The 13,460-nt window shown below is 34.2% G+C and overlaps 1 pseudogene; it reads left to right on the forward strand.

The window, feature by feature from the left end:
• The first annotated feature begins 1,532 nt into the window (after positions 1-1,532).
• LOC120610548 (ADP-ribosylation factor 1-like) lies at positions 1,533-2,020 on the forward strand (annotated as a pseudogene).
• Positions 2,021-13,460: the final 11,440 nt, after the last annotated feature.

Genomic DNA, 13,460 nt, shown 5'->3' on the forward strand with positions numbered 1-13,460 from the left:
ACTTTCTTAGGAAGCTTAATTAAATGGCAATTCATCTGTGCATTTTGTTCAGTCTTCTAAAGCCTGATAATGCTGAAGTCTTAATTAAAGGGGGAAAAAAACTAATGCAGCTTTTAGTTTTTATTCTGTTAGATCGGGAAGAAAAAGCACTCAACACCTCTGTCAACATCACTCAGAGTTGTTCAATTACAGGTTGATTTTATTCAGTTAAATATCAGTCAGGCCAGAAAATCATATTAGAGTACATGTTCTACATTGACTCATGTTTTTGCTTCAAGGTTAAATATGAAGAATATCTACTTGATGGTAAAGCTAAGACCTGTTGCAATTGAATTATCTACTTAGCCATAAGACTTCAGAATAGACTTAAGCCATTCCGCTTCATCTTTCTCTAAATCTGGGACACTCTTACAGCAGTTCATTTCCTCATTATTATCTTTTAAAATATCTGAGTCTAGGCCAATATTTGCATCTCCATTCTAAAACTGAACTGAGTCTATGAGGGTATCTCAGTTGCAATGTTTTTGAAGCTAGGGACAACCACTGACTCAGATTCACAGAGCTCCAGAGCTGTAAGGTATCTCAGGAAGATCATCCTATACAGTCTTTAAAAACATAAAATTCTAAAAAGACCCTCTAAGCTATAATTCAAAAAGAATCTCACCTTCTAAGAGTTCAAATTGCAAAACAGATCTATCAAAGACATGCATTGTTCTGAAAGAAAGTGGTACGAAATTTTCAATAAAAACTAAATGCACAGTGTGTATTTCAATATAAGCATACAGTATGCTCAATATTCTTTTTTGTTTCATTGATCTCTGCATGAAAAAAAAGATAAAGAGATAACCATATCACTTTTTGCTTTAATTAGGGAGAGTTTCTTAGGTAGTAGAGGGGATTCAGGTAGTTTTTGAAGGAAAAGAGAGGAAGTGATAAATGGATTTGGGGTTAGAAGAATAGAGTGAACTGAGAAGAGCACAAAATTTATAGAAGCCATGGAAATGAGATAAAAAAAGAAGTTTATCTGGACGAATTAGATGGAATGAGTAAATATATAAGGAATTGATGATGTAATCATTTTGTTGTACAGCTTTGTTTTTGTTTTTGCTTGCAGGAAGTAAGGTTCTGATTTTTTTCTTGGGAATAAATCCCTCTATCTTTATCTGAAGTCGGATTTGACTTTCAGTTTAAGGGAAAGAGAGGAAGTTAAGTAGTGTTTTGAAAGCCTAAGTTCTTGACACTTTATTTATGTTGCCTAACTAATTATTTCACAATTACTTTATGAGATAGAATTTATTTTCTCAGTTTACCAAATAAAAAACTAGTTTAAAAAATGGCACGCATGAGATCCTCCATCCTGCGGGAGCGAAACCAACGCCTGGCTCGGAGCAGCAGTAGCGCTGCAGCTGCCGAGGGTTTTTCTGGCCAGTGTCACTACCTCCGGTCTACAGCATGGAGAATATCTTTGTGAACCAGTTCAAGGGCCTTTTTTAATTTTTTTTTTTTTTTGGAAAAAAAAGAAAAATAAATAAATGCGCATTTTCATGGTGGGCCTGGATGCTGCGGAGAAGACCATCCTGTACAAATTGAATGTGGGTGAGATCGTGACCACAAACCCCACCACAGTCTTTGACGTGGAGACCGTGGAGTATAACAATTATCAGCATCATGGTGTGGGACGTGCGCAGCCAGGACAAGATCAGGCCTCTGTGGCGCTACTACTGCCAGAACACACAGTCTCATCTTTGTGGTTGTCAGCAGTGTCCGAGAACATGTGAACCAGGCCCGCGAGGCCCTCATGCAGATGTTGGCGGAGGACGAGCTCAGGGATGCTATTCTGCTCGTATTTGCAAACAAGCAGGACCTCTTCAATGCCATGAACGTGGCCGAGATCACAGACAAGCTGGGCCCGCACTCTCTGCACCACAGGAACCGGTACACTAAGGCTACCTGCCTCACCAGTGGGCATGGGCCGTATGAAGCACTGGACTGGCTGTCCAATCAGCCCCGGAACCAGTAGTGGGGCGCACTCCTCTCTACCCCCTCACTCCCTCCTCGACCCTCCTTTTCTTCTCAAGTGGCAGACGTGCCTCTGTGGTGTGAGTGCCAGAAGCTGTTTCCATGGTGGGTGCCAGTGTGCTTCTCCATGCTGTACACGTGCGGACACAACTGGGTTTTTATTTAATGTTAAATAGTTCTTGTTTCCCATGAGACAGTTACTGGAACTCCTATGCAATATTACTAAGCTTTTTCACTTGTAAAAAGAGAATTGACCCATTGTTTAATACTGAGAAGGGATTTTAGGCACACAGATACTCCCAAGAATCGCTGTTAGACCGGCCTGACTTATCTCCTCTGAGCTTTAGATCTGTGTTGAGATCCATTTTGGTGGTGGCTTTTTAATCCTAACTCAGTTCATTTTTAATAATAGTTACAAATATGAAATAAGGACACACTCGAATACACAGAAGGGAGAAGTGTGCCTTGTGTAGGTTCTGCAGGTACGGCCTGAGTCCAGTTCACCCGTGGTCTGTCTCTCATCTAGAGCATACAGCTAGCTGGAAGAACCAGCCACGACATGTTCTGCATGGTCACATACAGTCCCTGTGGTTGGCTCTGTCTCCTGGATCATCCCGCATCCCATAACGTTTGTGCTTGTACCTGTGGTAACACTGCCGCCAAAGGGATTGGCTAGGGGCTGCCACCACTGCTCGGACCCCTCAGAGGGACCCTAGCCTTCCCTTGGGTCAGTGTGGGTGCTTTGGTGGGACCACTCTGGCCAAAGTAGAAGCTCGTTGTTCCCCGCACATGCTCACTTGCTCCAGGTTGTCTGAGTATCACCAGCAGAAGCCAGGCGACCATGTGGTGGCGGGTCATCCTGCAGTCCAGGCCCTTTTTTTCTTTTGTATTTTGATAAATACTGAAGAAGCAGGAGCTGTTAAATTTTATCTTGGAGGAAAACCTCAGAAATCTGGTGTCGTGGAAACTCTTACTGCTTTCCATACACCATTACTAATCAACTGTTTCGTATACTTGTTTTCAATTTTCACTGTGACAAGTAATGCAATTTATAGCTATTAGAATAAAATCTCTTAACTGTTAAAAAGATCGCATGCACAAAACTACAGTGGGATCCAGACCTGTGATGATTTCGAATGCATTCCACTGGTAATTTCTTCCTCTCCCACTGTCTGTAGAGAACAATCAACCATCATTCCCTGTAAAATGTGATTCTTGCACCCAACACTCTCTCAGGGAAGCCGAAAATAACTACCTTCAGGAGGCAGCCTCTTTCTTCTCTGTCTTTTTAGGGGCAAGAAAATGGTGGAAAACTTTCCTTGATTTTGCACTTAAAACTCTCTATCTCCTTCTAGAAAAAAGCAGTGATTTAAAGGTTTGTTTAATTCTAATTAATTTAATGATAAAATAAATTAATGTCTATGAGAGAAAAGTTGTTAATTATACCTTAATAATAGGGATGTCTCTCAACCCAGATGCTGTCAGGAGCCAGCCCTGCTCTTTTCTCTTCTAGACCCCATTAGCTCATTTTACTGTTTAGCTGAAGACTTTTTTATTTGAATTGGGTAGGACAGACACTAGGAATTAGGTCTCCTGGGTCATCCCGCATCCCATAACATTTGTGCTTATACAAATCTTAGGGCCTACTTGGTGAAAAGAATTCAAATTGTCTTTCCCAGATTATAATTTATTAATTTCTTAATTCATGTTTTATAAGTTTATGCTTGACTGTGCTAGGCACCAAGGATACAAAGATGAATAAAATAGTCTCTGCCCTCATTCATTCAGTTCCAAGTTTAGAATGGCAAAACGACACTCTAGCCAAACCTACACAGTGAAAATTAGAGGCAAAAATTCAAGTCCTTTGAGAGCATGGGGAAGTGGCCATCTCACCCAAAGCAAGTAGTGGGTGGAAGGTGGGGGAGAGAGATTACTTTTACCTTAATGATGGAGAATCATTAGTCAGGTAGAGGCCAGAGGGCAATGGATGGATGGCAATAATTTTAGGCAAAGGGGAAAGGAAGAACAGAGGTGAGCAACAGCACATGATGTGTCCTGGAACTTCAGGTTGTTCTGGGTATAAATGCAAATCAAAGAGTAGCAAGAGATGAGACTGGAGAGAATGCATGAACAGTCAGTCATTAACAGCTATAATAGACACTGTTATTTGCCTTTTCAGCAACCATTTCAGTCTTTGTGTAGATATTCACCTTCCAAGTTCCTGGAGATGAAAACCCCAGCCTTTTTCCATACAGATAGCAAAACACTATTAGTGCAAGCCAGTCATGGTCACATTTTCATTCTCAAAATAGTTTCTTCTTGGAGGATAAATTACTTAGTCACCGTAGCTATGGTTCTTCTGAAAGATACTTTCTTTTTTCTTAAAAAATGTATAAGAAGAAAGTGTTCTTTTTCTCTGGACAGCAATGTGCTATATATGTTGCTTAGAGTTATTGTAACCATCTTGCGATCAACTTGCTAAGGGTGTTGAGCAGAAAAGTAGAAGGAATCTGGAATCATAAAAATATCATTGATCCACTGAATAAATCAACTCTAAAATTATCCTCTGTTCAGTCTTCTTGTTATGGGAGGTAATCAATTCCTTATCATTTACATCAATTAAGTTGGAATTTATTACCCCTGAAGATAAAAGTCTATTAACTGGTTGTAGAGATTTAAAATTCTCTGAAGAATTACATACATAGAAGTTGTTACATATATAGAAGGTATTACCTACATAGGCACTCTAGAAGTAATTTTGTCTAAGCACTCATTTTTTTATTATTGATGAGAAAACTTAAAACCCAAAAGAATGAAGAGAATTATGTAAGGTCTTATTTGTTGTTACCCAGAGAGTTAACACTAACTACTATCTGGTCTTCTGACAGCACACGAAGGTTATTTCCTGTTGTAATATGTGCTATAATTGGATATCTGGTCTCAGATATATATAAAATAGTCTTTTGTTCCAATGCTCATCATAGCACCTGTGAGTCTACTTTCTAAAATAATAAACATAAGTAAGAACCACTGTATAGCAAACTCTAATCCAGGAAATTTGCAAATATTATTTTATTTAATAATTTAATTTTCACAACTCTTTGAAATTGACAATCTTATTATCTCCATACTGATGAAAAATTGAGATGCATAGCTGTTTAAGTGACTCATTCAAGTCCATAAATCCAGTGATGGAGTGGACAGTGGTTATAGGCCTTTGGAAGTGAAAACATGGCTGGAGCAAATAGCAAGAGAGCAAAAAGAGTAGAGGGTTTTTAAGAATACTAAATAACTTCCACTTTCAACTTTGAGTTCTTAGCAAACTTATTACGTGATTTTTCTAAGTGTTGCTTGTGAAAACTTTCCCAAAGAAACTAATAGAGTTTTGCACCTTTTGAAATGTATGCAACACTCTTGTGGTTTGGGATTGTCATCAGTGAGAAAAGTTGTCTTTGGAAAATAGCTTTATACTCAGTGACACCAGAAAATTTCACATAGTTTTATCAATTTGATTAAAGCTAGTGGTAAAAATGTTTCATGAGGACTTGCTGGTGAATATTTTTGTTATCATTTGTAGAAAACCATCTCAATATGAAGTCAATAAATGAGAAAACAAAACCAGGATATAGAAAGGGGCAGAGTCCCAACGACTTTTTTTTCTTTTCTTTTTTTTTTTGGAACATCTGGATTTGACTACTCCTGAATTCCATTTACCTTTATACCTTTAGTTGCATGGATAAAATTTTTCACTTACTTATATTAGTTTGAATTGAGTTTCTTTCTCTTGTAATTAAAAATGACCTAACAAATGATGATTCAGTTATTACTTCCTTCTTTTTTTTTAACATCTAGTGACCGAATCTTTACCTCATTATAGAAGTCACATTCAAATTATTCAAGAGTTATAATTGGATGGGTAGGCAATTCACCTTCCAACATTGAGCTACTTTTGGGCTAATTCCTGTTAGATTCCTCAAAGACACCTACTCTATGAGTCAAGTGTTGATCTCTTTTGAATAGCTATGGTCATTGCACCATGGTTACATGATACTAACATTGATAGTTTAAGCATAAAAAGTATTTGTTCCTTTTTTTGGTATTATAATATGTCTTTTTTTGTTGTTAGATTATTTTTTTATTCTATGACTTTTGTAGATCACTCAATGATATTTTTAATTCATATTTCAATTAAATTGACATACAATATTATATTAGTTTCAGGTGTACAACATAGTGATTAGATATTTATATAACTTATGAAGTGATATCACTCCTATAAGTCTAGTACTCACTTGGCATTATACATAGTTATTACAATATTATTGGCTATATTTCTTATGTTGTACTTTACATCCCCGTGACTATTTTTATAACTGGCAATTTCTGCTTTTTAATCCCTTCACCTTTTCACTCATTTCCTTCACTCCCCTCCCATCTGGTGACCACCAATTTATTTGCTGTATCTATGAGTTTGTTTCTGTTTTGTTTGTTCATTTTGTTTTTTAGTTTCCACACTTGCTTTGCTTTAAAGGTGACCTGTGAACTGTGAACATTGCAGTCACTCAGAGTCATAGAAGCAAACTTGGATTTCTAAAAACTATTGGGCTCTATTTCTTCATGGCATGGCAATTGAAGAGTGTACTAAACTGGCTTACAAGTTGACCTCGTTTGGTAAAATAGGAAAGCTTCCAAAAAGTTGCATGTAAATTGAATTCTATTTTAAATATCCTAGAGAGTTTTCTGTTGACTTATATCCTACTGTGAATCCTTTAAAAAGTGAATAATTAATTTCTAAATTTAGCCTTTATATAAACCTAGATTTTTAAATATTGGGATTGCCTAAAGTAAGGTACTCTACAGAAGGGAATGTAGTCCTTTTTCTTTTGTGTTCTTCATAACTTTAAAAGTTGCTGAATGTACTTTTTCAGACTTATGCCATCTTATTCCATTTTTGTATTTGTATTTAATGAATAATCAAAACTTTCTTGCACAGAAGCGATCTCATTTTTTATAGCAAAAAAATATTTGGACTATACTCTCATGGTAAGTGTCTACTGATTGGGAAAATATAAGAAAGATCCTTTTCTCTCAACTTCTTGCCAGATACACAAACTAACACCATTGTTGGTACCCTTTCAAATTATTTTTGTGCCACAACTACATCTTCATACATTTAAAAAAATAGCAGTGCATTTATGAGGAAAACTGTTTTTTTGTTTATTGGTTGGTTGGTTTGTTTTCTTTTAGCATTGTTATTGGTTCTCATATGTTTTAGAAGCATTCTTTAGCTCTCAGGTATTTGCTAAACCCAGGTTTGAAGCTCCTAAATTTAGATTATTGAAGAAAACCTGATCATGTAACCCATTTTAAAAATTTTATATATGAGTCATTGTTCTGCAAATAATGCCCAATATAAGTTCAGCCTAGAAGTACCTTTGAAAGTTGGCCTGTCTCATCTTTTGTCATTAAGTTTTCATTAATATACTGTGCCCTGATATATGTTGGTTCCTTTTCTATCAATCAGGAATTAAATATTACTCCTTCTGGTAGCCTTATTTTACCCTCTAGACAGTCAAATGCTCATTTCTCTGTCCTACATAGCACATAGTGGGTATTTCATGGCTCTATGCTTATGTACTGTAATTTGTTATATCTGTGTTAGACTTACTCTCTAATGCAATGGGTCTCCAACTGGAGTTCTTTTAGAGTTGGGATAAGCAAAGATTTTGTAAAGGATACATGAGAATGAATGATGTTTAGGGAACCAAGTTTCATATTCTCAACTTTCATATGTACTATTTTTTTAAATTGATTTTCCTCTGAACCCAATTATAGTTATATTGGTGTTTTGTTTATTTGTTTGTTTGTTTGTTTGTTTTTATCACAGTCCCTTTCGTCATTGCTCTACTCACTCACACTTAACAAAATAAAGAAAATACTTTCACCCCATCTTACAACTGAACATTACCCTGGGCTAAGCAAGGTATAATTTGAAATGCTACTATTGGCTAAACCTTCCATTACTCAATGCTTCTATCACTTTCATTATGAGATTAACTACCAAAAGAAAAAAAAAAAACTTTGTGTATTTAATAATTACCTATCAAATTTTGTAAGAGATTAATTCTACTTGAATAATTGCAATATAACTTGATTCAGAGGAAAGTTTTGAAAATTAGATGTGTGTGTAAATATTTTTAAAGGCAAGAATTTTGAATCACTGATAAATAAGAGATTTTTAAGTATGAAATTATTAATTTAAGGTAAAATTCTTTGGGGAAGATAATTGAAATTAACATTTGGGGAATGAAAAAGGATGCAAATTTTGATTACTAAAGAGGGCTTTATTTATGTATTTTCATAAATAGATAATCATGGGTATCAAATTACTATTGTATTAGATTTCATTAGATAAATATGAAAAAGTTTTTATTTAAAGTAACTACTTAAAATGCAAATATATATATACATATGTACTATATATATACTTTGCAACTATTTACAACTTATGGTACAAAACATTAAAATATCGTTTTTAAAATGCATGAGGGTTTAAATCTTTCCTCAAAATTCTTCTATGAGATGGAAAGTCCCCTGAACTTAGAATGAGTAGAATATTATTTCTCAAACTTAAGTGCACAAGAATTATTTGAGGAATCTCATTATAAGGCAGATTCTAATTCTATATATCTGGAGATAGGGGCAGGTTAAAGCTCTGTAATTCTGAGCTCCTAAAAGATGCTCATTCTGGTTGTTGTCCTTAGACTATACTTGAGGTAGCATGCTTTTAGAGCAATATTTTTTCAAACTGCAGATTTGCACAAAGTGGATCGACTCATTCTAGGTACATATTGTCAAACGTCATCTTGTAGCATATATTGAAATTTCAGTTAGTTTTGAAAAAAATTGCATATGGGCTCACTTGTACATATATATGTGAATGTGTGCATGAGTGTGTACATTTGTCAGCATGTGAGAGTGTATACATGTATGTTTACAGAATTTGGACCAGGTGGGCCAGTTAAACCATATAACTGATGAGAAGATAATCTGATAATTATGATCTTGTAACAAACTATTATATTTTGGGGGAACTTGAATCAGACAATTTTTAGTGGCTCAATAAGTTAGTTACACCACCATTCCTTATATAAAATGGTTGCATTTTTGCTTTTCTGTTTTGTTTTTACTTTGAAATGATTTCTCACACACATATATATATATATATATGTTGCAAAAAATAATTCAGAGTTTCTGTATATCTTTACCTTTCACTCACATTCTCCAAATGCTAGTATTCTCCTCTTGCTTTATGATTTATTCTCTTTCTCTTAACACACACACGCATGCAGATACATATAAATACACATGCATTTACATACTTATATACATAACATATTTAGGCATATACATATATATTTATTTTATGTTTTCATAAAATATGAATGTATTTACATGGATATTTACATATACAAGTATATATTTTTGATATATTGTAGAGTAAGTTGCAGGTATGGTGGCCTTTTACATCAAATATTTGTATTTCTTAAAAACAAGGACATTTCCTTACAGAACTATTGTATAGTTATCAAAATCAGGAAATTAATATTAATAAAACACTGTTATCTAATTTATAAATAATTTTCTTTTTTGAGATTTTGAAGAGTACAGGCCAGTTATTTTGCAGAACACACCTGATGTTTCCTCGTGATTAGATTGATGTTATGAATTTTGAGCAGGAATACAGCAGAAGTGATGTTGTGTTGCTTTCATTGCTTAATATGTGAAGGCACATAATGTTGATTTGTTCCATTCATGATTGTGTTAACTGTAATCACTTAGTTAAAGATGATATCTACAAGAATTTTACATTAAAATTTTTATTCTTACTTTTGTAATTAGTAAGCATCCTGTAGACAATTACTTCTAGATGATATACATATCCTGTTTCTCCTCATACTTTTACCCATGGTTTAGTATCTATTGATATTTCTTTCCTACAACAATTGTTTCTGTGGTGGTTGCTTTGTATCTTTGCCTCGTAAGTTTTATTGGATATTTTTGCCTAGAAGCCCTGAGAGCTTTTTCTCTTAATCTTTGAAGTTTACTTTTTTTTTTTTACCAGGAAATATCTCAGAGTAGATTTTTTTAGACAAATTTTTCTAGCTTTTCTATTGATCCAGTCAATATGTAAATTAAAGTCTTTTATTTCTACAATGTTTTCTCAGAAAATAGTTGTATGTTAGTTTTGTTTCATTGCTTTGCTTAGCTTCTTCAGGGGCTCCAGTTATACTAACGTTATTCCTTCTTCGCCTGTCTTCCATTTCCACCACTTTCTCTCTGATACACTTTATCTGTTTATATTACTGTTATTTTCTTGGTTGCTTTCCTACCTCTCTTCAAAGTCTCTTACTAAATTTTTACCTTGTAATTAATTCTTCATATCTGAGGTGACTTTTTTTCTTTCTCTCCTAATTTCCTTTGATTCAATGCACTTTATTTTTTATTTCATCCTAGGCTATCTTTTTGTCCATTTCTGTCTTTAATTTTTGAATGTCTGAATCGAGTGTTTTTTTTTTCATATCTCCAAATGCTTGTGTGAGTGCATACTTTTGTTTGCAGCATTGTATTAATTTTTTATTTGATGTATCCTTTTTCTTTTCTTTTTTGAAGGTGCGGAGGTGTTTCAAGAGCTGAGATATGTTCTTATTTTAAATTTTTTCTCATACTAAGAATTATCTGTAGACATATAATTTTCTAATTATTTTGTAGATTTGGGTGTGGCTGAAAAGTTTATAGTTCATGGGTGCTCTCTTCTAATACTGTGGCAAGTCCAGTCTCATTACTAAGTTTCTGTTTTTGTGGTGGCACAGAAGCATTTCTAGGTCCTAATATTTCTCTTTTGACTAAATTTCTAAAAGAGATTTTTTCCTTTATTTTTGTTTTTGTTCTTTCGGAAGCTATGTCATTTGAAATCTGCTATTTATGATCACCTACACAGAAAATTCTAGCTCTGTAATCAATGTTCCAAGCTGCTAGAAGTTTAATTTGGTATTTTCACACTGTGTGAACTTTTTTCTTCTCTCAGAGACACTTCAGGCTTGCCACTAGTTCTCATTTTCTCTTAATAGGTTAAGTGTGTGTGTGTGTGTGTGTGTGTATGTGTGTGTTTTAGACTAACTTTGCTTGCAGAAAAAATTTGTGTTTGTAGTACAAGTAATGGCTCACTGAAATTTGGTATTTTTATTTCCTTTTTCATTTACACTTGTTTTTATGTGTGGACATTATGTTTCATAATTTGAGTGTCATTATTTTGTTATTGTTTTGAATTATTTTTGGAGGACATATAAGAAGATGTACATTAGGCAGCTGTCATTGCTTTTGGCTATTCAGAAATTCACTCCACCTCACTTCTAACCCTCACCTATAATAACCACTGTTTCTTAATGCATTATTTTTTCCCATTTTCTTAAATTATGAGTACTTATGTACATATGTCAATATAAGTATTTATATATGTATATACTTTATATATGTATATACTGTATATAAATATATAAATACATGTTATTTATATATTTAAAAGGTTGTTTTATTTAATTTATATTTGTATGCTAGAACTGTTGGGACTCTTTATTAAATTGTATGTTCCTGAGGTTTGGGGGAATTGAGAATTTATCTATCTTTTCTTCTGAATCTTCCTATAGACTTGCCTTAGTCACTAAGGGAGGTCTCTTTGTAAAGGAAGGATGAACTTTTCTTCTTTTTCGCTATTGCACATTCAGAACACCACAGAAAAAAATTATTGACAATATTACAAATGTCAAGGAGGTGACACTTTCCCCATGTACAACTCTGTTTTCTAGGTTATCCATGGCCTTGATGAACTACTTTGGCTTTTAGAGGTTAAGTGTTAGTTTTACTTTATTGTGTTTGGCTGAAACGCAAGGTCATTCAACCCATCAGGAAATGAGAGTCATATCAAAAAGCTCTTTCGGGCTTTGAGAAGAGGGGAGAATCTATAGTCAAATTTATTTTATCAGTCTTAGTGATGACTTGATATGAAAAACAAACTTAAGAGTAAAGAAAAAAGAATAGTACCTGTCAGAGAAGCTGTTAATAAAACTTGTAAAGTAGGACATTCTTACCAAAGATGGAAATCTTAATGTAAATGCTCTCTTCTAGGTCTCACTCATTAGATAAAATGAAATAATTAGAAATACATAATGTTTGGCTTGAAAGAAATATTCAAAAGCATGTATCCCAATTTCCATTTGCATATAAGGAAGCAGTTATAGCAAACCTTATAAAAATAGTAAGTACACTTTATTGAGCTCTTAAGTGCCAGGTCCTGTCCTACGTATTTTGCATACATTATCTTCACACACAAAAAAAGTCTGTTAAAATACATTGTGATGAATATTATTTTTTATATCTAGTATCCATTTTTCACTACTCTATTTCTAAAAGAAATTTTCATGTATTTTGGATGACTCTGTAGTAGATACCATTAGTATCCAATGATGTCTGTGTTCTCCTCTAATTCCTAGTCTTTGTTACACTTCAGTTAGCAATCAGAATAATTCTGGCCAATGGCATGTAAAGGGTGCTGTTTGTAACTTGGAATTCAGTGTGCCTTCCCCAAATTCATTATCTTCTCCTTATCTACTGGCTGAATAAAGCCAGACTGACCTGGAATTTACAAGATGATAGAGACATAAGACAAATATTCTGGGATCTAAATCATGGGTTAGAGGAGAGTTGCAAAACTTACATTGGATTGAGTAAGAAGTGGACTTCTATTATGACCCTGAGATCTGATGGTTTATTGGTTACTGTGGCATAGTTTATTCTATCTTTATTAAAGGAGAATTGATACCAGGAGTGATGTACTATCATAACAACAAAATAAAAATTCTAAACCATGTGGCACAGGGTTATGAGTTGAGAAGCACTGGGGTAAGAAAACTGATGTCTGAGCCTGGAAAGTTGAAGATCCATGTTATGCCAGAGGCCAAAAAGCTTTATAAAAGGGACTTCTATTATAAATAAAATGAAAGCCCAAACTTACTGAGTTTGTAATTTTAGGGGAAGAGAAGGAAAAACAGACTGTTACCAGAGCGTGATAACTACTGTTGACTATATTTGGAAAGATATTATAGAGCAAGATGAGATTAAGAAATAACTGGATAGTTTATAAGCAGAAATAAAAAGAATAAATAAAGCCCAGAAATTCATATCCTTGGATGGTTGAAAATCTTACTACTCTTTGTCTCCATAAGATTTGGCTTTTAAAAAGACATTGAGAAACCAAGTCCCAGTGAAACTTTTCGGTTGATTAAAGTAACTCAAGTTGTAACTTCTCAGTGGAAAAAAAATTACTCAGAGAAAAGATCAGATTTAAAGTGAAGTCTTCCCATCTACTGTTTCAGACAGTCTCA

Source organism: Pteropus medius, unplaced genomic scaffold (genome assembly GCF_902729225.1).
Source record: "Pteropus medius unplaced genomic scaffold, Ma_sr-lr_union100, whole genome shotgun sequence".
In the NCBI taxonomy this organism is placed as follows: Eukaryota; Metazoa; Chordata; class Mammalia; order Chiroptera; family Pteropodidae; genus Pteropus; species Pteropus medius.